The 25,045-nt window shown below is 39.5% G+C and overlaps 1 protein-coding gene and 1 long non-coding RNA gene across 3 annotated transcripts in view; both read left to right on the forward strand.

Annotated features, from left to right (window-relative positions):
• The window catches only part of LOC140636925 (uncharacterized), a 58,406-nt gene extending 39,743 nt beyond the window's left edge, over positions 1–18,663 (forward strand). Inside the window, exon 3 of the long non-coding RNA XR_012034185.1 lies at positions 377–18,663. This is a non-coding gene — a long non-coding RNA (uncharacterized lncRNA). The remainder of the gene's footprint in view (positions 1–376) is intronic.
• Positions 1–25,045, forward strand: part of RCAN2 (regulator of calcineurin 2) — a 260,146-nt gene that overhangs the window by 110,079 nt on the left and 125,022 nt on the right. The gene's annotated exons all lie outside the window — the stretch shown is intronic.

Here is a 25,045-nt window from a genome sequence, read left to right on the forward strand (position 1 = left end):
ATCAATCCCTCATACGCTGAATACCGAAATCCAAAAAGCTGTGAATACTGAATGTTTCTTCCTGAAGTGTGGCACAATCTCCTTTGGCAGCAAATCCCAACCTCTACTGGTGTGGAACTCCTTAGTCTTTCTTTACCCCTTGGGGTAACTCTTATAGTTTACTGCAGAAATGTTAACCCATTAGATTACAGGGGATGTCCTACACCTTTCTGGGGGTAGGGGTATTTTTTGACAGACCCACCATAATTCCTTTTAGAATATGAAAAACTCTGAAATCCAAAATGCATCCAGTGCCAACCAAAGATTTCAGAGAAGGGACTAAAGATGTGTACTAACCTGACACGAGGGGTTGCATTCTTTGCTTTTGATGTTGCAGAAGTGCCATTTTGGGATAGCCACAGAAGCAGACACATTTGAACTCAATATATACCTTTTGAGACATCTTTTTGGAAGATTTCTTCAAAGGCTTCTCTCCTTCAGCTGCAGAAATGCTGCTGCCTGCTGAACTGCAAGAAAAGTGTCGAGCAGTCCTTCCCCCAAGATACCTGGGCAAGTCCAAGGACACGGTGATCTGAAATGAGTATTTCCTGCAGCTTAATTATATTTAATAGGGACATCATCAATAACAACATTCATGCTTATGATCATACTTCCTCATGATTTTCTACCTGGGAACAAGATGCCATTAAGGCTGCAGATCAGGGTAAGGAGGAAGGAGAGGAGAACTTAGTATTTTTATTTAATAATGAGTCAGGCTTAAATCATGAGACAATTATTCAAATCCCCCAAACATCATTTCATTTAAATGAGAATGCTTCTTAGACCTATTATAAAACCATAAAAAGCACATTCATCAGGAAACATGAACACATATTGTAACTGGATTACATGAGATTGCCTGAGCTAAAATGAGTTACAGAGAAAAAAATACTTTAAACCATCACAATTCATTTATCTGGAGCTTATAATTTTGTGTTCTATCCCCAGAATCATTAAAAGGTTCACTGTCACTGAGCTGATGTAGTTGTGGTGCCTAGCCATGCTTTCCAGAACCCCTTGTCTCTTGGATGGCGCTCTAGAGACCTAGAGCAGTTTAATCATTTTTGGAGACAGGTATCTGGTGTCTGGAGAGTGTGGTGCCTGGAAACATCAGCCTCTCATCCCCAGCAGCAAGGAGGCTCTTTTTCTAGCCCATGTTTCACTTACCCACATAATGAGCCAGCTCTGTTCTCCCTGATGGAGATTTCTTTATCCTTTTTGGTTTTGTGATGCTCACTCCACTGCCATCTATTTTCTAGATCCATGTGCACCTCAACTAGGGCCAGAACACATTTGCGTGAGTAATCATATCATATTTACAAAGCACATTGTGTCCACACTTGGCTACCATACCCTGGGAGGCCCATTTCATGTGTCACACCACTATTCTAATCAAATGAATTGATGCAATGTTTACTTTAGGTTCAGAAGCCTGTAGATACACCCAAAGTATAATTGATGCAGTTTTCCAAAAGAATCAACTCTCTGTCAGCACAGTAAGCCAACTTGTTGTCAGACATCTAATTAAAATGGATACCAGTTGTGTTCTTAAGAAACTTCTCTTCTGGGTTCAGTATCTTCAACAAGGAGTAAATTTTCATAGTTGAGCACTGTTATTAGGGCTGCTGTGGCATTGATTTGTACACTACATAACCCTAAGGGCCTCCTGGTTCATGTGGCTGGTGCCCTGAAGCTTGTGCAGTGTACAACCTGCAGAACCAACCAAAGATGGCAGCTCTTGTTAGCTTCACAGTTTATAAGTAACTGTTTTGAGAATACAGGACTCATCGAACCATCCTCAAGTCCATACATCTCAATATGTACGGGATTTATATGAATCCCAGGTGGTTAATACTCCTATAAACCCTGCATTTCGATCTGGACAGGATCACCAGAATACTGGATTTCAAGCTTAAGCCGTAGAATGATGATCATAATCGCACCCACCATTTTTTGAGCAGCTTAGGCCTTGGGCCAGGTATCTGCTGGCTTCGTTGAGCAGCCTGTAGCTCCAGCTGTCAATGCTGAGTAATGTTGGTTAAGTTGTCTTTCGTCACATTCCATTCCTTGTCTCGTGTTTACTCACTCATAAGAAGCAGTTTATAAATGAGAAGCCTTGACTATTTATAAACAAATCAAGAAACTCATGGCATCTTTGAGGCCAATCTCAGCATCTCTGAACTGGCACCATGACTAGCAAATGAATGGCCATCAGTTTCATGGCAAGAAATTTGCTAATCTATCAGCACATATTCAGTTAGTGCCTGCAGTGTGCCAACTGCTGTGACCAATACTGTGGGGATGCAGATAATTAGAGGAGTAGCCTACATTTTTCTGAGTGTCCCTGTGGTTCCCATGTGGTAATTCTTTTAATCGTACAATGACTTTATGAGATCACTGTCAGTATCTATTTTGTAGATTGGGGATTGGAAGCATGGAGCAGATAGAGCAACCCAAGGTTTTATAATTAATAAGTTGGTCATATAGGGGTTTGAACTTCTGGGGTCTTGCCGACTCCCCATTTTGTGCTCTGAGCTACCACCCTCTACCCTTCTTTCCTCCTTGATCTCCCAGGCTGGCCAAGATGTAGCCTTCATCTTTGTAACTTGTCCCCTAATGGGCTGATACAATTTTAGATAGAGTGAATGCAAATGCTTTGTAACAAGCAGGAAGATCCTTATTTATGCCAACTAAATAGTATTGATAGCACAGATTGGGAGTGACCTCAAGAGGCCCTCTGCCCCAGGAGCTAACTTCTGCCAGAAAGAGACAGCTGGGTTCTTGGCTCTGATGGTCTTCCTCGGTTAGTTAATAATAAATAGTGCTGCACACCAAGTCCCTTGTTCTTTCTTTTGGAACTACACTTCACAGCTGACTCACCCTGCCTGTTCCACTGGGAGTTATGCTACTCTGATTTAGTCATGTTAGAAAAGCATATGGAAGTGTTCCTCCTGCCATTATGGGGCATTGCCCGCTCTGAACATTTTCCAGGCTAGAACCACTTCCACTAGGCTATTTGGAGGAGATCTCTGGGGTCTTAATTAAATGCTTCAACCAGTGGTTAAGGAGCATCAGGCTTCCCCTTTGAGCCCACCAGCGACTTTATGGATAGGTTCTCATTGAAATGCCAGCCCTTGCCAGAGATCTAGCCTGGGACCTCCAGCCTATCAACCGTGAGTCTCTGACTCTAAAGAAGAAGCATTAAGGAAGATGGGCTGGAGGATGTGGGTCCCCAAGTCTGCCTTGGGTAGGTTCTAAGTTCTGTCTTTGTTTCAAATCAGAGCTCAGAAAGCAGCATCTTAGGATCTTTTTTCTTCATGGAATTGCCTTTGCATTTCCCAATGTAAAAATCACATTTTTTTTGCAGTATTAATTGTCATACAGGACAGTATCTAGGCTGCCACCAAATGCCCTGCACAAATTACCGCATGAACAAATGCTTTTAAAACCTAATGCCAGGGGGAAATAGAACTTTGCTTCTGTTAATGTGGTCCCTTTCCTCCTTTCTTTGTTTTTTTGTTTGTTTGTTTGTTTTTGTTTTTTAAGATTTTATTTATTTATTCATGAGAGACAGAGAGAGAGAGGCAGAGACACACAGGTGGAGGGAGAAGCAGCCTTCCTGCGGGGAGCCTGATGTGGAACTCTGGGATCACGATCTGAGTCAGAAGCAGATGCTCAACTACTGAGCCACCCAGGGACTGACTGCTCTTTCCTCCTTTCTGATAAGACCTTGTAACTGTCACCTTTGTGTCTCCGAGCCCAGCCTCAGTGGTGGCATCATCTTCTATGATGTGTTCACCCCAAGTTGTGTGGTCTCAGCACTCTGCTTTGACTTCATTATCAATTCTCTAGGTAGGTTTTGGAAAGAGGCAAGGCATTGATTTTTATAATTAAATAAACATTTACTGAGTCTTGATTCTGTGTTAGGCATTGTGTAGCAGGGGGAAGAGAGGAATTAGACATAGGATCACAGAGAATCATATTATGAAGATTGTACGTAACAGCAGACAAAACTGAGTCTATCAAGTTTCTCTTTGGGGACAGAACCAAAGGTTCTGGGGAGCAGAAAGGAAGAAGCGTGGGGAACCTCTGAGAGGAATGGATACCTATTCCAGAAAGTATGGTATTTGAGCCACACACTGGAGAATGAAAAGAAATTCATAGATGAGAAGAAAAGAAAGATGTGGCAAGCAGAACAGGTGGGAATGTCATAGAACAGAGGTTCACTGCCCAATCCCTATGAGCCACATCTGGCCAACTTCGTGTTTGTGTTTGGTCTTTGTGCTAAGAACATTTTTTTTCATTTTTAAATGATTGGGAATGAAATCAAAAGAAGTATATTTCATGACATGTGAAAATGATATGAAATTTAAACTTCAGTTTCTGTAAGTTAAGTTTTACCAGAACATGGACACACCCATTCTTTTACATATTGCCTATGTATTGGTGATTTTTGCACTGTGATTGGCAGAGTTGAATAGTTTTGACAGAGACTCTATGGCCTGCAAAGCCCAAGATAGTTTCCTCTGGGGCTCTTTATTTTAAAAGTTTGCTGAACCTTAACAGAGGAGCATAAATATGGAGTGTTCTTTATATTCTAAATTCTATTGCTAGAAATATAGTTTGATTAAAAAAAAAAGAAAAATGCTGGACTATATCAGGCAAACAGGCAGGCTTAATGAATTTAAGTTTAAAATAGGAGGGAAAAAAATAAAAAAATAAAAATAAATAAAATAAAAATAAATAAATAAATAAAATAAAATAGGAGGGGGTGAAATTTCCACACTGGTTTCATTTATTTTCATTGTCAAAATTTAAGCTTCTTTCGTGTTAGACCTATGGAATCAAGAAATCATTTTTAAAAATAAAATAAAAGCCTAGATTCATAGGGCTGAAAGTGGTTGTGGATGTTACAATTTATCAGCCTCATATTTCATCTGTTCATTTATACGGCAAATATTAAGCATCACTCCCTCCCCCTCTTTCCATATGTATATGCACAAATACACACGCACACAGACACAAACATGATTTGTGAATTGGATACTAAAAGTATTAAAAATTATTCTCTATTAAAGAGCTGGAGCAATATATATGAAATGTTAAAATAATAATACCAGATAGAGGGACGCCTGGGTGGTTCAGTGGTAGAGCATCTGCCTTTGGCTCAGGTTGTGATCCCAGGATCCTGGGATCAAGTTCCACATCAGGCTTCCTGCAGGGAGCCAGCTTCTCCCTCTACCTATGTCTCTGCCTCTCTCTGTGTCTCTTGTGGATAAATAAACAAAATCTTTTAAAAATAGTACCAGATAGAACATGATTATGCACACCATAGAAATTCAGAGAGACAGAGATGGACTCATCTTCTCTTTTCTCATATATCAAGGGTCTCAGTCAAAAAGTTCTGCCCTAAGGCTGTGTTTGCTACTGTTAGGTAGGTGCCCATGTCTCTCTTATTTGTGTCTTACTAAATTATAAAAAACTGTATCATCATCTTCTTTGAATCATTATTTGAAGATAAGGAAATGTGTGGAGACAAATGTAGTAATACATTTTCCTCTGCTTAAGGACTAGTTAGTTCTTACTGTGCGAAAATAAAATACCAGCCCAATAAAAGCAGAAGATTCTTGGGTTTCATTTTTCTTGACTCTGTAGCTTAACTTTAGCTTACCTGCCAACAACTAAAATGCATATCAATCAATGAAAATTAATTAACAGTAATTTCTTATAAACTCAAAGAAAGCAATCTTCATGAAACAACACTAAATTGTGCAGTGAATACACTGTAGCTTACTGTGAGGGTATGTTCATGACTGATGACATATCGAGTGAACACCATCCCAACAGTGGGAGACCTGGATGCTGATTCCAGCTCCCCTATACACTCTTGTGGTAAGACACAAGAGACTCCCTTCCTCTGGGACTCACTTTCTTTTGAGCTCAGGATCACTTATGTCTCTTCCAGATCCAAAATACCATTTTACTTTAATTTTCTTATAAGCTCAGAACACTTACCTTATAGTATCCTTGGGACAAATGTTCTTTTCCCTATTTTACAAATGGAATGATATGGATTTCTGATAGTAAAAGGATCCAGTAGGACATTAGCTGAGAAATACAAAGCTCTTCTTTTGACAGCTAGTAGTTGGCATGACTTTAAAAAAAATAGTTTCAGAGGTAGAATTTAGTGATTCATCAGTTGCATATAATACCCAGTTCTCATTACATCAAGTGCCCTCCTTAATGTCCGTTACCCAATAACTCCTCCTCAATATCTCCCCTCCAGATTTTAATGATAGACCAAAATGTTATTTATATAGAGACATTCAGTCAAAAAAGGAGGAACACCTTTGAATGTGACGACTGTATTGGGCATTGTTGGTTTTACACCATCATCTCTCCTTCTCAGAGAACCCCATTTTTTTCAGGTACATCCACTGTTCCCACATTCAGTTCATGTGCCTCAGGGGAAGCTGACCCTATCTTGATCTCCACCATAAACCTGATGAGTCCAAGAGTAATCTTATCCCAGTTGTCAGGCATTGGCACACCAATGGGTATCCAGGATTCAAGTTAGGTAAACAAGACAATCTACATGTTGTCTAAATGGATTTGAATTGCGTTTTCTGTTATTTGAGGACCCAGCTTTGGATTGTGATTAGATGAGTAAGTCTGGCCAGCCCTATTTGGCTCTTACTAAGTTCCTTAATTCATCCTAAATTTGCCTCGGTGATTAATAAGGGTGATATTTCGGCTACCATCTTTACTTGCTTAATTTATTTCCCCAGTTGTTTAGAACTTAGGGTTTTTTTTTTTTTTTTTTTTTTTTGACACCCAACAGAGTTGATTCTCATTGTAAATAAGGAATTGTCAGAACTCACTGCCTAGGGTAAAAACACTGTAAGAATCATATACCACTAATTAAAATGGTAGAACAAGTTCCCTCTTGCATATCTTCCTTTCAGTCTTTAGTTAAAATTAATTCTTAGCCACTTGGGTCATCAGTCTTTTGAGAAGCTGATGAAAAATTCTGACCTTCTCCCCTGGAAAAATGTAGAAATGCACAATTTTTTATACAATGCTGGAACATGCATGTATCCCTCTCCAGATCTACCCATGTAAACCTTATAGGTCCATATATTTCAAGTTGAGACCCTTGAGTTAAATCCTCAGAAGATAGCTCACTGAGTAGTGAGTATAAATTGAAGAAGAAGCATGCAAAGACAAGGCTGTGACGCCAAAGGTGACTCATATGATACCCTGGAAAAGCATATCCAATATGGAGAGGGAACTATGTATTGGAGCTGGGTACTGACTGAGTTCCAGGAGTACTACAAAGGTAAAAGTTCAGGATTCAGTCAGGATTCTAGCAGGAAACAGAATTACTCAGAAACTTTAAATAAAGAGATTTTAATGAAGAGACTACCCACTGAAATGTAAATAGTATTATACTAACTAAGCTGGGTATTGAGGCATTCAGGCCAGCAACAGTACAGAAGTGTTACCCTCAGAGCAAAGGAGCAAGGAGGAGAAATAGAACTACTATGCTTGGATAGTTTGCCTAGGGGGAGCTGTAGTCACACAAGATTGCAAACATGCCTCCAAGACTTTCACTGCCCACTGAGCTCTTGCTTCGGGCCTCCTCGTTGGCTGATCTCAGCCAGGAGATTGGGGAGCCGGTGGGATGCATTCCACGGAGGTAGCTTCCTGGGGCACAGAGTAAGTAGAAAAGAGTAAAGAAGGAAATATCAGAAAGGGAGACAGAACATGGAAGACTCCTAACTTTGGGAAACGAACTAGGGGTGGTGGAAGGGGAGGAGGGCGGGGGGTGGGGGTGACTGGGTGGCGGGCACTGAGGGGGGCACTTGACGGGATGAGCACTGGGTGTTATTCTGTATGTTGGCAAATTGAACACCAATAAAAAATAAATTTATTATTTTGAAAGAAAGAATGAATAAAGGAGATAAACAGAACAACCAGGATAGAAGATCAGTCAAAACAAAGGAAAGGGCAAGGTTAGAAGTCCGAATGGTACTTACAGGTGCTGGGGAGGCACTGGCAAGGGCTTGTCAATGTGTGTAGACTAGAGATGTGTGCTCAGGACCATGTCCTGAAGAAAGGTAATCTGAATGTGAAAGAACAAAGCCCAAGAGCCCTCTACAGAAAAAAATTGCCCACTTCTGCCCTAGACTAAAAGATAAAAATCTCTTAAGTTATGTATCTGGGTACTATAAGCATTTTAGAGCAGTTGGAACCAGTTGAATTTGAAGAGGAATTTAGGAAAATATAAGCCAATATACATTTGTTTTTCATTGTCTTTTGCTCATATGTGCATTTCAAAATGCTAGAATTAATTTCCAGCCATGTAATCAAAAAATGGAAATTGCAATGTACACAGAAAAGGAGAAAAACATTTCAGCCTACGTGTAGTTTATTTTTATGATCTTATAATCTCAGATTATACCTATTTCAAGAGTAAGAAATTAAATCAGCAAGAAAAATCCCATACTTAGTTTAAAAGATGATGTGTAGAGGAGATCACCTGTTACTTTTGATAGAAGATCCAGCAGCATAAAAAAGAAAAAAAACCCACGAAGAATGACTCTCCATCTTGACTGAAAATAATGGGTGAGAATAATTAAATGATTTAGGTTGATCTTGAACTGACATTTCAAATTCATCTTAACCTGCCAAGCCTTTGAAGTTCCACAGTGACATAATTTTAATACTGGAGCTTTCAAAAGCTTTCTAAATAGGTCAGCATTTCATGTAATCTTCAGACTGTCATTAGATATTTTGGATATTTTTTTGGTAAGAACAGGTGTTCTTTTGAACCTTCTCCTTTAAAAAAAATACAGTAATTCCATTTGATGGCATGACTTATAAGCCTAGCATTATCAATGGCTTGTGAAGAAAAATAACCAAATAAAATGCATGCCTGATAGTACATTCGGTGAAGACTTTTCCATTCCCCAAATCATCCCTTAATCTGTACCAGTAATAATTAACATGTTGAAATGCTTGCTTCTCTACTATGAGCCCTCTAATGTTATAAACAGAAGTCCCCTCTCATGTTCGATTTAATTTTGCATGTTATTACAAAAATGATGAAGGAAGACGATGTAGGTGTTACAAACAAATTTTAACCCTTTTGGGAGAACTGGAAAATAGGGTAGAAGGTAGGAAGCTAGTGTAGATAAAGAATAAGGAACAAGGAAGTAAGTATAGAGCCCAAAGTTGGTTGGCTTTTAGAGACTGGCTGACTGGATAATACCCTGTTTCTGGTAAAGCCTAGCATTTACAGGGACATAAAAACTCTCTGTTTCCATTTGCTGACATGGCACCTCAGGCAGGAGTCTCTCCCTTTTGGGCTTAGAAATTTAAGCCCATGTAATTCTGTAAAGGTTGAACCATCAGCCAAGATGCATATGTCCAAGATCATTAAAAATAAAAGAAAAAAGGGAAATGCTTATGGGAGGTGGGGAAGTGAGGAGGTAGGCTGAGGAGAAGAAATCTGAAGGAAAAGTGGGAGTTAGAGGATGGCCAGTGATCTCTGGGATTTTTGCCACAAGGGGCCCAAGAGAAATGGCTTCTTCTCAAGGTGGTAGAAAGATGTCTTGATACTTTAGGCATCCAGGATCTTAGTATTTTTGCCTGGAGAGCCATTTGGAAAGGTCATGACTTTCTCCAGAAGATTTAAAAGTGGGATTTATTCCAAGCTGAGAGACAGGGTAGCAGAAAAGGGAACCAGGTTTCTTAGGACAGCGGCCAAAGAAGTTGAGCAGGAACCACACTGTGTTGATTCTGGGTGATTGCTGTGGCTATAGGAAAGCATATTTATAATCCCATGCTGTAGAATCTAATAACCCAAGTTCAAACCCAGATCTGATCAATCCAACTGTGTAATCTTGAACCAATTACCTAAGCCTCCTTGTACCGCATTTCCCCATCTACAAACTGGAGACAATAAAGGTACTTACTTAATAGGGTTGTTCTGAAAGTCAAGCCACAATAATACAGGGAGAGCAGCTACCAAAATGCCTGACATGGAAAGTCACCAATAATGTTACCTAGTGTTGTCTAAAATGTGCTTATAGTTTGTATACTAGAATTCCTTAAACCATAGTCAACTAATTATTTTCTCATCAAATAACTAGCTAAGTGAACTATGTCTTATGATTGATGATGTTAGGAAGAAAAAAATTTCTTCTACCCCTCTAGGTTCTTTGGCTGGTCTAATAATCAAATTTACATAAAGCATTAACGAGAGAAAAGCAAATTTACTTATGCATCTATGGAAGCCCATTAAGAATATAAGACCCAAGGACAAGCTGGGGCAATGAGGATTATATGCCATCTTGGGCTACAGAATGGGATATAGGCCTGCCCGGGGCCTCAAAGGAGAGGAGGGTGATTCACAGGATGAAAAGAAGAGCAGGTGTTTGGTAATTAGATATTTGTCCTACCATACAGATAGGTCATAGATCTAAAAAAAAAAAAAAAAAAAAAGTTATGTCTTGGTAATAGCTCTTTTTCTGGGCCAAGCCTCCCATTTAAATTCTTTTAGGTAGTTTAAGGGAGCAGTGAAGTTTTTTCTTAAGTCTGCTGGATCTCAATTGCCTTCAGCTCAAAATAATCCATATCCCAAAGTGGCATATTTGAGGAGACTTGTTTTGAACCCCTTCAATGATTAAGGAAGAGAAATGAAGAACAAATACATGGAGCTTAAAGTAAATAGATCCTTTAAATCTATAAATTGAGATTTTAAATTCTTTGGTAAGAATTGAAAGAGGTCATCAAGGGGATTTGGCTTCCAGTTGCCCTGCAAGCTGGACCTGGTAAGTCAGGTTCCTCATACCCTCCCCTGTCCTTGGAATGTATGTTCTGCTCACCATTCTCACAATAGGAGCTCAAGGATGTAGCCTTGAGAGAGCAATGTGTTGTTGAGACCATCTGGACTGAATTTGTGACTGAACCCAATTAAGACCTCTGTATACACTTTCAAGATTTTTGTTGGCTGGTACAGAGATCTACTCATCTTGCAGCCACCCAAGACAGGACTCATATGTAAGTTCCTTGCTTATTAAACCTACCTACCAATCTAGAGTGGTGTGCCTTTTTCTTCAATCTTTTCTTGCTCTCTTTGAATGGGGGCCAGTTTCAAATTTCATCCAGGGAACTGATGGTAAGGAAGTAAAAGCAAAACCACTGAAGAAATTCAGTTTCCTATTGACGGTCACCAGTACTTTTTAATATGCCTGAGAGTAAAAATGAAAGAAATGCTCAAAATTCCTATCTGTATTTAGATAAACCATTAAGACTGGCCTGGTGGGTTGGCAAGTAGGACAAACAACCTGACAGCAAAAATTTGTATAAGGTCATCTGTACAGGAGGAAAGTGCCTCCGGGGAAGAGATAGGGAGGGTGGCCTGCCTGCTATAGCTATCAACTATCAGCTCCATACCAGAGATTCAGCTACAAAAACACTGAAGAAGCTGTTGTTACAGAGAGTTTTCCATTAAACAGACACACACACATACACACACACAGAGGTGGTGCTTAGGGAGAGGGACTTTCCCATTTAAGCAATACTTACCTGAGCACCTATTATGTGCTCAGCATCATGCTAGACATACAGTAGTGAACAAAACAGACAAAAATTTCTGTCTCTGTTATTCCATGGTGATGGAGGAAGTCAGTGTGGGGAGGAAAAATAATTTTACCTCTACCCTTCTAAGTTCTTGGCTGAGACCTCTGTAATAAAAGGCAGATTAACAAAAGAAAAGCACTTTTAACAAGAGAAAAATAGATAGAAGTTTAATATCTCATGTGTTACTTGAGAGATACCTGGGAAAAATGATAAATTCCTTCAAGGTGGCCCAAGCTCCCACCTTACATACCATCTTCTGCTAAAGACCAAGAAAAAAAAGTTGTATGTATGCGTGTTACAGTGTGTGTGTGCATGGGGGGTAGTTATGAGAGGTTACCAGGAAAAGCACAGTAAACAAGGATAAGGATGTTATGCAGATTTAAGTCAGTGCCTTCTTCATTAATTAGATTTCCTTGTGACGTGTTGTCATGCTTCTCTTCCTGGTATGGAGAGGAAGACACTTACAAATTGAAATTTCCTTAATTTATGTAAATTTCTTTTACAAAAGAGTAGCTTATAGACTGTTTTCAGAGATTCTCCGGTGTCTACTGTTTCTCAAAAATAAACAGCTCAAAATAACTCTTATGCCAGAGATGCATATTTTGGGATGGCATATTCCACTCCCCTTCATCAGACAAGAAATAAGACAAGTAAAAGTATGTACTATATGGGACCATGTTGATGGATAAGAAAATAAGCAAAGAAGCAGGGCAAAATGATGGGAACTATCAGGGTGGGATAAGGCTTGTAATTTTAGGAAGGATGGCCAGGGAAGGCTTCAGTAAGATGGTGATATTTGAGTGGAAGACCTGAGGGAGATGTAGGAATGGCTAATGTTGGTACCTGAAAAAGAACAGTCTGGACCAAGAGAAGAGGCTGCTGTGTGACCACTAGGTTCAGATTATAGCAAGGAGACTGATGTGGCTGTAGCAGAGTGAGCAAGAGGGAGAATTATATGAGATAAGCTCATTTCTCCTGAAACGTTGGCCCACCAAGGACTCCAGGGAACATGGGGTCCCCTGGCTCCTGAGAGATGGTAGTTAGGGGAGGTACTCGGTGGTAATGCCCCTGGTAGGGGCATCAGAACTCTCAGGGTGGGGATCAGTAGCAGAGGCTGCATTGAGGAGTTCTAAAGCAGCTTCTCAGACAGTAGGTACCCTCATGCTTGGCCAGAGAACAAGAGAAAGCATGCATCATGTTACAGAGTCTAAGGGACAGGTTTGGGAGACAATCTCTAAGGTCTCAAGCCAAATTAGATGAAGCTAATCAGACAGCTCAACTCCCACGCAAGCTGTGGAAACAAGAGTCTATGGTATTTTGGTTACCAACAAACTAGCAACTATTGCAGAACCTGGAGTTACATCAGATTATCTAGTTTACAGTTAACCTATATGAATTTTAAAAACTAGTTTATATTTCCAAACTTTTCTTCTTTCTTTATGTTTGTGTTCTTGGAAGTGATGTTGAAAGGGCCGGGACAGTTGTGGGTTCTTATCTGACCACACTCAAAAAAAGAAGAAAATCAGGGAGGAAATTTACATTGTGGAAGTATGATCTGTGTTTGGAAGGAAACATTTTACCCTACCTTTCAAGATTCTTTTGGTTGGTCTAAGAATTAAATTGACATGAGGCAGATTAACAGGAGAAAATCAAATTTAACTACAAACAATATGGGGAATCCACATAAACATGAGAGATTCCAAAAAACAATCAGGCAAAATGAGGTATATGTGTCATTCTGGACTAAGAACGAGTAGGGCTCTGGGACTTCAAAGGGGAAAAAAAAGCAATTCACAGAAAAAATGAAAAAGTAAATGTTTGCTGGGTAAACAAATGTTTGCTGGGCCATATAGGAACAATAGGACACAGAGAGGAATTTTAACAAACAGATTTTGCTAAAGCTCCTCCCTGTCTCCCATTCTAGTTCATATTATACTATAGTTACTGTTGTAATAACTCCCTTCCTGAAACAAGTCCTCTACCTAAATTCTTTTAGGCAATTTGGAGGAGCCCTTGTTTCTTCTTGAGACTTGTTTCTTAAAAATAATCAGCCTAAAATAATCCACATGCCAAAGAGACACATTTTGGGGTAGCAAGTTCTGTTCCCCTATATCTTTTGCTCTTTGTTCTCCTTCATGCTCTTTTCTTTAGTTCTTTGTAAAGGTTAACTAACATGAAGAGAACAAATTTATAAAATAAGTCAGTATGTTATAGGGGAAAATTGTTAAAGATTTTGAAATGAACCAAAAAGACTGAGTGTCATCAGTGAAAACTAGGCATTGTCTAACATATCCTTCCTGGTTATTTGATTCCATAGGATCTCTGATTCTTTCATTGTCTTTGAACTATGTAAGACCAAAATTGTAGGTGACAGACAGAAATGCAAATGTTCTTGCCCACAGACATGCAAATGACTTTTTCTAGTGAAGGTTCAATATATTTATCTCCCCCACTGTGGAAGAAGCCAGTTTTGTATCTTTTAAAAAACAAAATTCAACTGAGTAAATTTTAAAGATCTTATTGCCTTTATTCAGCAATTCATGAAATGAGCAGCATCTAATCTAGTAGATAGAAAATAGCTCAAAAGAACTATACCAGGCTAAAGGATTTTATAGACAGAAAGTAAGTAGCAGGAAAAAAAGCAGGTTGGTTATTCCCTATAGAGGCTGGCAGGAGTCTAGCTTGCAGATTACCTAACTAATGGTGGATTAGGGATTCTTGATGGACTGGTTTAAGATTCCATTTGTGGCAAGATTGAAACTGTAATTATCTTTTTAAAGAATTTTTATTTATTCGGAGAGAGAGAGAGAAAGCATGGGGGAAGGGCAGAGGGAGAGAGAGTCTTTTTTGTTTGTTTGTTTGTTTAAAGATTTTACTTATTTATTCATTAGAGACACAGGAGAGAGGCAGACACACAGGCAGAGGGAGAAACTGATACAGAACTTGATCCCAGGACCCCAGGATCACATGACCTGAGCCAAAGGCAGATGCTCAACTACTGAGCCACCCAGGCGCCCTGGGAGAGACAGTCTTAAGCAGACTCTCAATCTCATGACCCTAAGATCATGACTTGAGCTAAAATCAAGATTCGACTGCTTAATTGACTGTGCTACCAAGGTGCCCCTGAAACTGTAATTAAATCTCTCTTTGGTTACTGAGACCTAGCACTAGCATAAGTGACTCCATTTTAGGCCTACCATTTGATTTTTAACATATCTATTAACCAAATTCATTTCAACATTCCTGAAATATGTACGTGTTTACACCTTAGATTCTCTTTTAGTCTGGTTTTAATATCTTAGTAGTTCCCTTATTAATGAATGAAGCAAAACTTTTAATCTTATATATGTTTATATATATACATATTTATGCATATACATACATTTTATATGTTTTTAAATAACCCCTTAAAATAACATTTTTCCCTCCCTCTGGAGTTGTGAGGAAGGGGGGGGGGGTCACAGGAAGATAGTCAAGTAGGAGAAGGTCAAGAGGTCATTGGGAGAGGGTCATGGGAATAGACGGTGGGGGTGTGGTCATCAAGAGAGGAGGCTCAGTGGGAGAGGGCACCCCAGTAGTGTGGCTTGGTGACCTCCAATGGTGTCACCTTGGATTCTATGGCCTCACGTTAGGGGTGCTGCTTCTGCAAGGATGGGAGCAGTGCAGGGACCTGCTTTGTGCCCATCCTGCACCCAGTATCCTAAGGTACCCCAGAAGTACATGTGTGAAGGCCAAAGGGAAGAAAACAGCCTGTAGACTGACATGGGGAAGACTGCTGCCTTCCTTTGGCCCTCTTCCCAGCTGGTCCACTCCCCCCAAGTGGGTTTCTTCCCTGTGTGCCCCCATCCAACTCCACTGCACCTTCTCTGGGACCTTGATTTATTGTTTACCCTCTTCTTGAATTTACTTTTTGGAAAATATATTTTCCCAGGGTCTGTCCATGTAAGGCACTGTTCAAGATGCTGAGACTATGTCATGAAAGGTCTGATGATAGGAGACAGGAAATGATAAAGTAAGACAGCATGTCACATGGACACAAGTGTGAGGAAGCAAGTCCAAAGTGTGGAGGTGGATTGTCAGAAAGGTTCCACAGGAAGGTTATTTGAGCCAGGCTTGGAAGAGAGAGAGCGAGAATTGGTGACGCATAAGCAAAGAGTGCTCAGAGCAGAAGGGAGGCAAATGTCCCTTGAGACTCCTGGGTGATGATGTCTACAACACAGCCAGTAAGGGCAGAGGCACAGATGCCATCAGGCAGGAAAAAGGCCTCAGTCTTGGGGAAAAGGCCCAAAGAGGATTGTATCGACTTCACATTTCCCAGTGAGCAATGGAAAACTACCAGCTGGCTGGAGCAGAGGATTTCAATATATATTATATATCATATATTATATATTACATATTATATATTACATATTATATTTTGAGTTAAATAAACCTTTCATTTTATATTTGTAAAAGAATCATGTTTTTGCCTTTCTAAAATCTTTTTTGGGGGCGGGGAGATAAATTAATGTTCAGAAACTGACATTGTCTTTGCCAATAGTTTATTTAACACAGGTTCACTGTGGGAATTATAATAATTTCACAATAGAGAAATATGAGAGTCATAGAGAATAATGTTTCTTAATAAACTACTAAGGAAATAACATACTCCAAATCAATAATAGATTAATCACACTATTGTTCCAGGCAAGAGGAGATGAAAGGAATAATGTCCAAATTCAGTTGAGGTGTATACCTTATGTGAATCAGTACTCACAAGAGATAGCTTAGCCAACCAAGAGCTGAGCTCCAGCTGCCAGTGCAAAAAGTCAAAAGTTCCTTGTTGCTAGAGCATGTTGCTAGGGAATGATGGTACTGGTGTTGATGGGCAAGATGATCTTCTTCTCAGGAGATTGCTCTTATGCCACTGTCCGTAAAAGAGTCTCCTTTTTTGTCAGGAGCTAATTGCCCCAAGGTCTTTAGAGACCTAATCTATTTTTCAATTTTTAAGTATTTTTTAAAAATTGTTGAAGTATAGTTGAAATATAATGCTGTATTAGTTTCAGGTGTACAACAGAAGGATTAGACACTTTTATGCATTATTCAGTACTCACTGCAGTAAGTGCAGTTATTACCTATCACCATACAAAGTTATTAAATATTAGTGACTATATTCCCCATGGTATACTTTTCATCACTATGGCTTGTTTATTTTATAGTTGGAAATTTGTACCTCTAGTGAAGGTGTACCTTCCTCTCTTCCTGAACCCACCTTCCGTCTGGAAACCACCAATTTGTTCTCTGTATTTAAGATCTGTCGTTTTGTTTGTTCACTCATTTATTTTGCCTTTCCACATATAAGTGAAATCATATGGTATTTGTCTTTCTCTGTCCAACTTTTTTCACTTCCATGATACCCTCTAGGTTCATCCATGTTGTCATCTCACACCGGTCAGAATGGCAAGTATCAAAGACAAGAAATAATGAGTGTTGGTGAGGATATGAGGAAAGGGAACCATTCTGCACTTTTGTTGGGAATGCAAAATGGTACACCCACTGTAGAAAGCAGTATGGAGTTTCCTCAAAAAATTCAAAATAAAAATGCCAAACGATCTAGGAATTTCACTATGGGGTATTTACTCAAAGAAAACAAAAACACTGATTCAAAAAGATATATACATCCCTATGTTTCATCATTATTTACAATAGCCAAGATATGGAAGCAACCATTGATATCCATTGATAGTTGAATGGTTAAAGAAAATGTGGTATGCATATACAATGTACTATTCTTTTGCCATTAAAAAAATGAAATCTTGTTATTTCAGAGAGCTGTTTTATATCAACAAAGGCTTATCTCACCCAGACTTAACATCTGACAGTCCTCACAAACTCTTGGTATTTATAGTCTAAATGTACTCTGCCATAGTTGCTTCTTTATATGTTTTTATTGATAAGCCACCACCAGTGGGGCCCCTTAGCAGCTCAGCTTTTGAATTCTCATTAGTGAGGACAGATGAGATGACGTCCTGACACAATTTACTTCATCCTTACATAAAAACAACTCTTTTTTGGTCTTTGTCATAAGTGAACTAAAACAACTTCATTTCAGTCGTAAACAAGCAGATTTGAAATGATACCAAACCAATACATAACATCTTTTAACCATACTTTGTAGTTTTACCTCTATTAAACAAGTGGTAGAGGAAGTCCCCAAAGATAACAAGCAAGTGCCAAAGTTAAAGACAGTTGATTTCCTTCTATTACTAGTTCATTCACTTCTTTGGTTTTGAGGGTAAGCTTGCTGATGCATAGCTAAGTAAGAAGAGGAAATAAATCATGGACCTTATTTATCCTTCAGCTCAATTACTATTTATATATCTTCAGAATTTTCCTTTTACTTCTCACTGTTGTTTTAACTTACTGTCCTAGTTTCTTATTTTGAATATGATTTAGCTTTTTTTATTTTTAAAGAATAATGTACTTCTAAGTTGGAATTCATTACGTTGGGAAATTGTTAAGATTAGAAATGATGTGTTTCTTTGCAAATTCCTGAAATATTTACTATTCATAATACTGCAGCCTGTGCTCAGCTCAATTATACAATGTGGTTGAACCTCAAAATCCTAATGTGGGATACACACAAGAAAAGGAAGTTAAATGAAACAGCACATTCAGACACTGGTGATGTTCTTCACTATTTGAAACTAAATGGTGAATTCTCCACTTCACCAAAAGAAGTGGTTTTCATAGAAATTTGAGTTTTCTGTTGATTCCTTACACCCCGGGATTCCAGTTTTTTCAAAAAGCATGATTATCATCACATGCCACAGAACAGGAGAACCAACTCCTTGAAAAGTTTCTGTTATTAGAGTTTGTCTTAATAATTTCTGCGTAGCACAATACAAATACCAGGTATAGTAAATGATAGTTTAAAATCCATGTTATCAGTGCTTTATGCCCTGAGAGAAGGAACAGGCTAAAGCAGGCTTCACTGAGTTTTCCACGGGTATGCATGAGAGCAGGATGCTGTGAATACATTTTGGCATGAAGAAATGTATTTATTCCATTACCAATGAAAGTGCATAAAAGGGAGAAAATTACTGCAAAGTAACTTGTCTTCTCTCTTGTAATCATGAAGAAATATCAGCTGGGTCCATGTGTATCATCATCATGCCTTTCCTTAGGTTATTTGGACTTTCTCTCTGAAGCTAAGTTACAATCATAGGGGGAAAAATACAAAATGAAAATACAGAACCATGACAATCAAATTGCTAGCATAATGCAGGCTTAGTAAAGGAAATGGTCAGCCTCCTGCATGATGAGTTTGTGGCAATATAAGATTGCTACCTCTTCTAGGGTTTATTTGGTTTGTCACCCCATTGATTAACATTTCCTCGTGGTGAATGTACAGCTAGCTGTATAATGAAGGGGGGATCCTACAGCATTTATGATTTGCAGAAAATCCTGGCTGGTCCATTCATTTTCTCTAAAATAAATCTATGTTGCTTAGATTCACTCCTTTTGAGCAGAAAAAAGTTATTAATAAATTTTCTCACTTAGATATAAAGCCTTTGACTATGTATGGTCCCAAAATGGGGTGACACATTCATGGCAGAGGTATTGTCACTATCCTAAGTTGGGTCTATAACAAACATCACTTGTTGGTACTGTCTGATTACTAGACCTCAGAATCCTCAACACACTAGTCCATATGAATTGATCAGAGTCAGTTTGTGATGTGAAACATATTTCAAAGTTGAAGATTTTAATGAAGATTTAAATTTCAAATCCCTGTTTTATTGATGTTTTTCTCTCTCTCTCTTAAAACTTCATCGCTGCTGAAATTCTCAAACCATGACGGTAGGTGTTTGAGAAGTCCAGATAAAGCATGTAAGCTCTCGTTGTTTAATTTAGCTAAAGAAGAATGGCCACAGATTAGGATTCCCCTAAACTTCTCCTTAGGTGCCAACAATATCTCTAGTCTTTCTGATCTCTGAAATAAAACCTTTAGTAGCAGTGACTGTATAAAGACAACCTCTTGGCATTGTTTCTGCTAGGAAAATTTAAACTAATTCATAGATCGAATCTAGGTGTCACTTCACTCCAAGAAAAATTGGCACCTAGTTCTTCAGTAAAGCACACTCTAAAAAAGTGTTAGTTTTCTGAATTTAAAAGAGCTATCTTTCTTTCACTAGACAGGTCATTTTATTTAGCTATGATCTTGACTTATTTTCAGGTTCTTTGGTAAAGTTAAGAGCCCAAGGCGACACAACATGACTTCTAAATAGCTTGTTCAATCATTATTTCAGATAATCACAATGGTTAAACTAGTTTTTTCCTTTAAAAATGTTTAAAAATAAAGATAGTTGGTTGATTGGATTTTTCACCTTTCACCTGGACTTGTGGTACTATGGAAACTCCACGTGAATTAAAAGTCAGGGTAGTGCAACTGAAGCCTACTGTAGAGCTATTTCTTAGTTTAAACCTGACTGTTGTCAGATAGCTTCCCTGCCCTTTATATTCCTACAGACTCTGACAGTGTCACTCCCTCTTGCTTCTTGTCCCCAGGGATTTCAGCTTATTTCACTTTGATTTCCAGTCTCATTTCAAGCAGTTCAACTTTGTCTTGCCCTTCCCCCCAGGACAGTGTTCGTGGTGTCGCTTCTCATACTCTGGGCCTGCTGTGCAGCCAAATCGATTTCCTCTTTACCATGTCAGGGCTGGAATCCATAGAAAAATTCTGGAAGCACAGAAATGTTTGAAAAATAGTGCCACTGGTTTGGAACAAGATCTAGCCTAAAACCACTTTTTGATGGAAAGAGCATCCAGATGTTTTGACATAAACACTATTGCTATGTATGGTTGGATTATTTTTCTAAAGACCCAGGTCAAGTTTTATACATACATGGGAGTAAGGGGAAGGCCTGTCATTATATCATTTCTCTGCAACCACCATTGTACAAACTTAATGCATTTAAAAACATACATTAAAACCATACACGGGTGTACTTCTCTCTCTTGTATCAACAAGTCAATCACTTTTCCAGATTCTTCACCACTGTAGCCAAGCGAAAGTGCATTGGATTGAACCCAATACAGATTATGGTTTATTTGCCTATTTGGTACCAGACAGTTGATTGACCATTTACAAACAAAATGTAACCAGCTGTTTTTGTATCTTGTAAGCTCCACCTCTGCTCCATTTCTTAATAAACCTCCATTTCTTAAGCCAATGACATCTCCTTTACAGTAGTTCTTTTGGAAGTTTGTTGCTGCTTTCTCATTTACATAAAGCTATCTTTCAACTCAGATCTCCTAAAACCTTGGTTTGAAGAAGTATGATTCATGGAGGCGCAGAATTTGCATCACCTGAGAGCCGGTTTGAAAATGCAAAATCATAGGCCCCACCATATAATTTGCATTTTTAACAAGCTCCCTTGGGGATTAGCATCACATGAAATTTTGAGAAGCCTTGATTTAGGAAAGCTAGTGATTTTCCAGAGCCTCTGAGTAAATGAAACAAAGGTACAGGCTATGTGTGGAGTAAGGGACAAGAGATATGTTAGTGGAATGTACCTGAGCTTTGGAATCACACATGCCCAGATTCATATCTTGGCTCTTATTCCTGTGAGCTTTAGAAACTTAGACTAATGATTTGTGAGCTCTGACCCTGGGCTCTAGCATCTGTATTTTGTAACTCCTGTTATCAAACTATTTTTGATAAATAAGATATAGCCACACAAATATATCATCCACAATTGATGCTTAGTACATGTCAATCTCCTCATCCATCCTCTGCGATATGCCTTTTCCTCATTCTCAGTGGTTCTGTCTTTTGAGAATCCCAAATCATTTAGAGCAATGATTATGCACTTTTTATGTGTTCAGACATAGCTTGAATATATCCAAATATATATGTCCAGAAAACTATCATAAATAACCCAATTCATAAAATATGAATAGTTGAAAGATTATAAACGGATTCACTGGAGAGTTCTGACAGAATTGGAATGAAATTATTGATGAAATCAGCACAGGCTCTGACATTTCTACCTTCTGTGATTTGACTGGCAAATAGCTCTAGGCCTGAGGCCCAATGTGGACAGAGATGGAGTGTGTCTTTGCTGTCTTCTCACTTCTCATCTGCTTTGCGTTTGCATGTCTAGTGTCTCTATATCACACCTTAACCATCCAGACTGCCTGTGGGGCCGATCCAGGCAGCCCTGTGTAATTGTTTTTCTTAACCTCATTTTTTGTCTCCAACAAAAATGACTTGTCTTGGGTTCTGTTCTCAATGATGTTGAAACCCAGTGCTCAGTGTGTCTTAGAGCAGTGGTCTGCACAATGTGACCTCTGGAGTGACAGTTGCATCACTTGAGAACTTGTTGAAAATGTTAGTTCTTGTGTCCTTATCCTAGAACTACTGAGTCAGGACCCCTGAGGGGTGGGCCCACAAGGCTGTGTTTTTACAAGCTCTCCTTGTGATTCTGATATGCTCACATTTGGGAACCAACTGCATTAGAAGGAATCACAGAGTACTAGACATGGATGGGACTGCAAGACTCTTAACGCAGTAGGATTTTCCTGCTGTGAGGCACCCCTGGCCATCACCTGACCTGGTGATGTCTCACTCTGGGCGCATGTTGGAATCACCTGGAAGCTTTAAACAATACTGATTCTTGGGTATACCCCCTGAGGATTCTGATTTCATTGGCTGAGCGCGTCTAGCCTGGGCACTGGGATTTTTCCTAATTTCTCGGGCAGTTCTAATGTACAGCCTCGGCTGGGAACCACTGATGGGGACCACTAGGGGCAGCATATTCAAGTCACCTGGGGCTGTAACAATTGCTATAGCTGGGCCCTACTCCCAACCAATTGAAGCCAAATCTCTTGGGAACCTGGGCATCTGTAGGTCACAAAAAGGCCTCATCCCTGATACATGGGGGAGGTTGAGAATCACTCATTGAGTTTAATGCCTCACTTTAGAGATGGGAAAATGTGAAAATTTCTCTCCCAAAGTACCTGCTAATGTTCTGTGCATCGGATACTCACATTTTCACTGGGGACATGTCAGTTAAGACCTAGAGAAGGTCAAGGGTGGGAGAAGCCCAGGCCCTTTACCAGCCCTTGGAGATACCTAGGGACCTTGGCCCCTTCTTCACTGAGAGGGGTGTATTTTCCCTTCTTCCACCACTATCCCTGCCTCAATAAGCTGCCCCAGAGAAGCCCTTCTAAAGTGTGCTTATGACAGTTCGTGAGCAGAAGGCCCCAGATAGACAGTATGGTCATCATTGAAGGGTATTTGTCATTGACTTGATAAATTCTCTCTTACCCCATAGGATTTACAAAGTAGAAGAAGGGATTTCTGTAGCAGAGTCTAATGCGGTTTTAAAATGCCACAACCACCATTCCTAGGACCACAAAAGTGCTTTTGCCTAGATAAATGTCATCCCAGACCTAGGGCACCACCAGGATTATAACATTATTGAATTTTCCGTCTGTACCTCTGATTTGCATGTTGTAAAAATAAACTAAAGATTTTATACAAAAATTAGTTCTGAGGTGACCGAATAGATTTTTCCAGTTCACATTAAGCCTATGCGTCCTCTGGTAAGGAGAAGGAAAGATAATATCTTGGCTGGAAGTAGGGAGTGACTCTAAGACATTCCGAGTTTCTTCCTGCCCTGGCCAAGGTGAAAACTGGACTACTTTGAATACTTTTCCTTGTCTTAACTTCTTCTTTATGTGGTCTGCCTTTTCCAGGCAGTTTGTAATTCTTATTGCTAACACCTGTCAGAAGTTTGGTATCCTAGTTTTAAAAAATCCTTATAAACAATTAAAACCATCCTGGCCTCAAGACTTACTAGCTGTGTGACCTTGAGCATGTCAACCTCTGTGGGCATCTGCAACCCTGTCCCTAAAACAGAGAGAACATGAGGGCCTCTCTCACAGGGTTCCTGAAAGGATTAGATGGTTATTATGGGTTTTAAAGCACTCAGTGCCTGGCGTGCAATGAGCAATATATGAATGTTTTATGTTTTATAACCATGATATATTTACAATCATTAACTCAATGTTGCTAGCCAATAACTAATTCCTGAGGCTAAGACCTGTTTTCCGTTCCATAAATTATCTTGGTGATAATTATGAACCGTTTTTTTTATGAACCACCTCCACATTTCCACCTGAATTTTAAATACACAGCCAGATGTGGATACTTCTCTAGGGCTTGACTAGTGTCTCCTCTTTATGGAAAGCTCCAGGTTCAGCCCTCTTAACTCCTATTTATTTGCCCTGAGGTTTGTCTTTAGCTAGGAAGACCAACCATCCATGTTTTCCCAAGACTAAAGGGGTTTCCAGAATTCAGAGCTTTCAGTGTTCATACTGAAGCCAACTCAAGTATAGTGGGGTGAGTTTGTCACTCTGTCTTTAGCCTGTGGCTAGATGGGCCCTCAAGTCTTGGGCAGTGGCAGCTTGGTGTGGCAGCCCATTGCACTTATTCTTTACCAGTGAGATAACCTAATCCTTGGTGATACCCAGCCTGCATATCAGGGGAGGATCAAGTTCATCACAACAGAATTATAAGGAGAACTTAATGGGTCAAGACTGGCCTCAGAAAGTAAATATTAGGAAGGCTAGAAAGTTCTGTTTAATTATCTAGCTGTTGAACTTGAATAAGTCCCTTAACCTCTCTGAGTTTCAGTTTTTGTATTTAGTAAGATGGGTATAATACAACGTTCATGTCACAGGGGGTTTGAAATACCTGGTTTAGACAATTTATGAGGAAGCAATATCTGTATCCCTCTGTAAGTGTTCATTGTAGAGAAACAGCATACTGGTGTGTGAAAAGCCAGGCCCTGAGTTAGAATTCCATTTCTCCCATATACTTATTGTAGGACTTTGGTAAGTTTCCCTCCCTCTCTGAGTCCAGTTTTCTCCTCAATGACATTGAGAATGCCAGCATCCCCCTCGCAGAGCTTTTCCAACCCACCAGAGCATGGACCGGCACGGATGCCCATATCCATCTATGCCTCTTCCCTGACCACACAGAGTGCATCTGTATCTGGGAGGAGTGGTTTCCCCCAGGAAACTTCTAGCGGGCTGGAAAAGAGCTTCTCAACCTTGGATGCACATTAGAATCACTTGAGAAAACTTAAAAAAAAAAAAAAACAAAAAAACATACCACCATCTGGGCTTCACTCCAGACAAATGAAATCCAAGTGTCATGGAGTATGGTCCTGGAATCACTGAGCTTAAAGGAGGGCACACATCTGACCCAAAGAACAGGGTAAGAGAGGACAGCTACTTCATGTGTCCCAAGATGGCACAAGAAGATCAGAGGAGGAACATGAATCAAGATTGGCCTTTATATTTG

Source organism: Canis lupus, chromosome 7 (genome assembly GCF_048164855.1).
Source record: "Canis lupus baileyi chromosome 7, mCanLup2.hap1, whole genome shotgun sequence".
Lineage (NCBI taxonomy): Eukaryota > Metazoa > Chordata > Mammalia > Carnivora > Canidae > Canis > Canis lupus.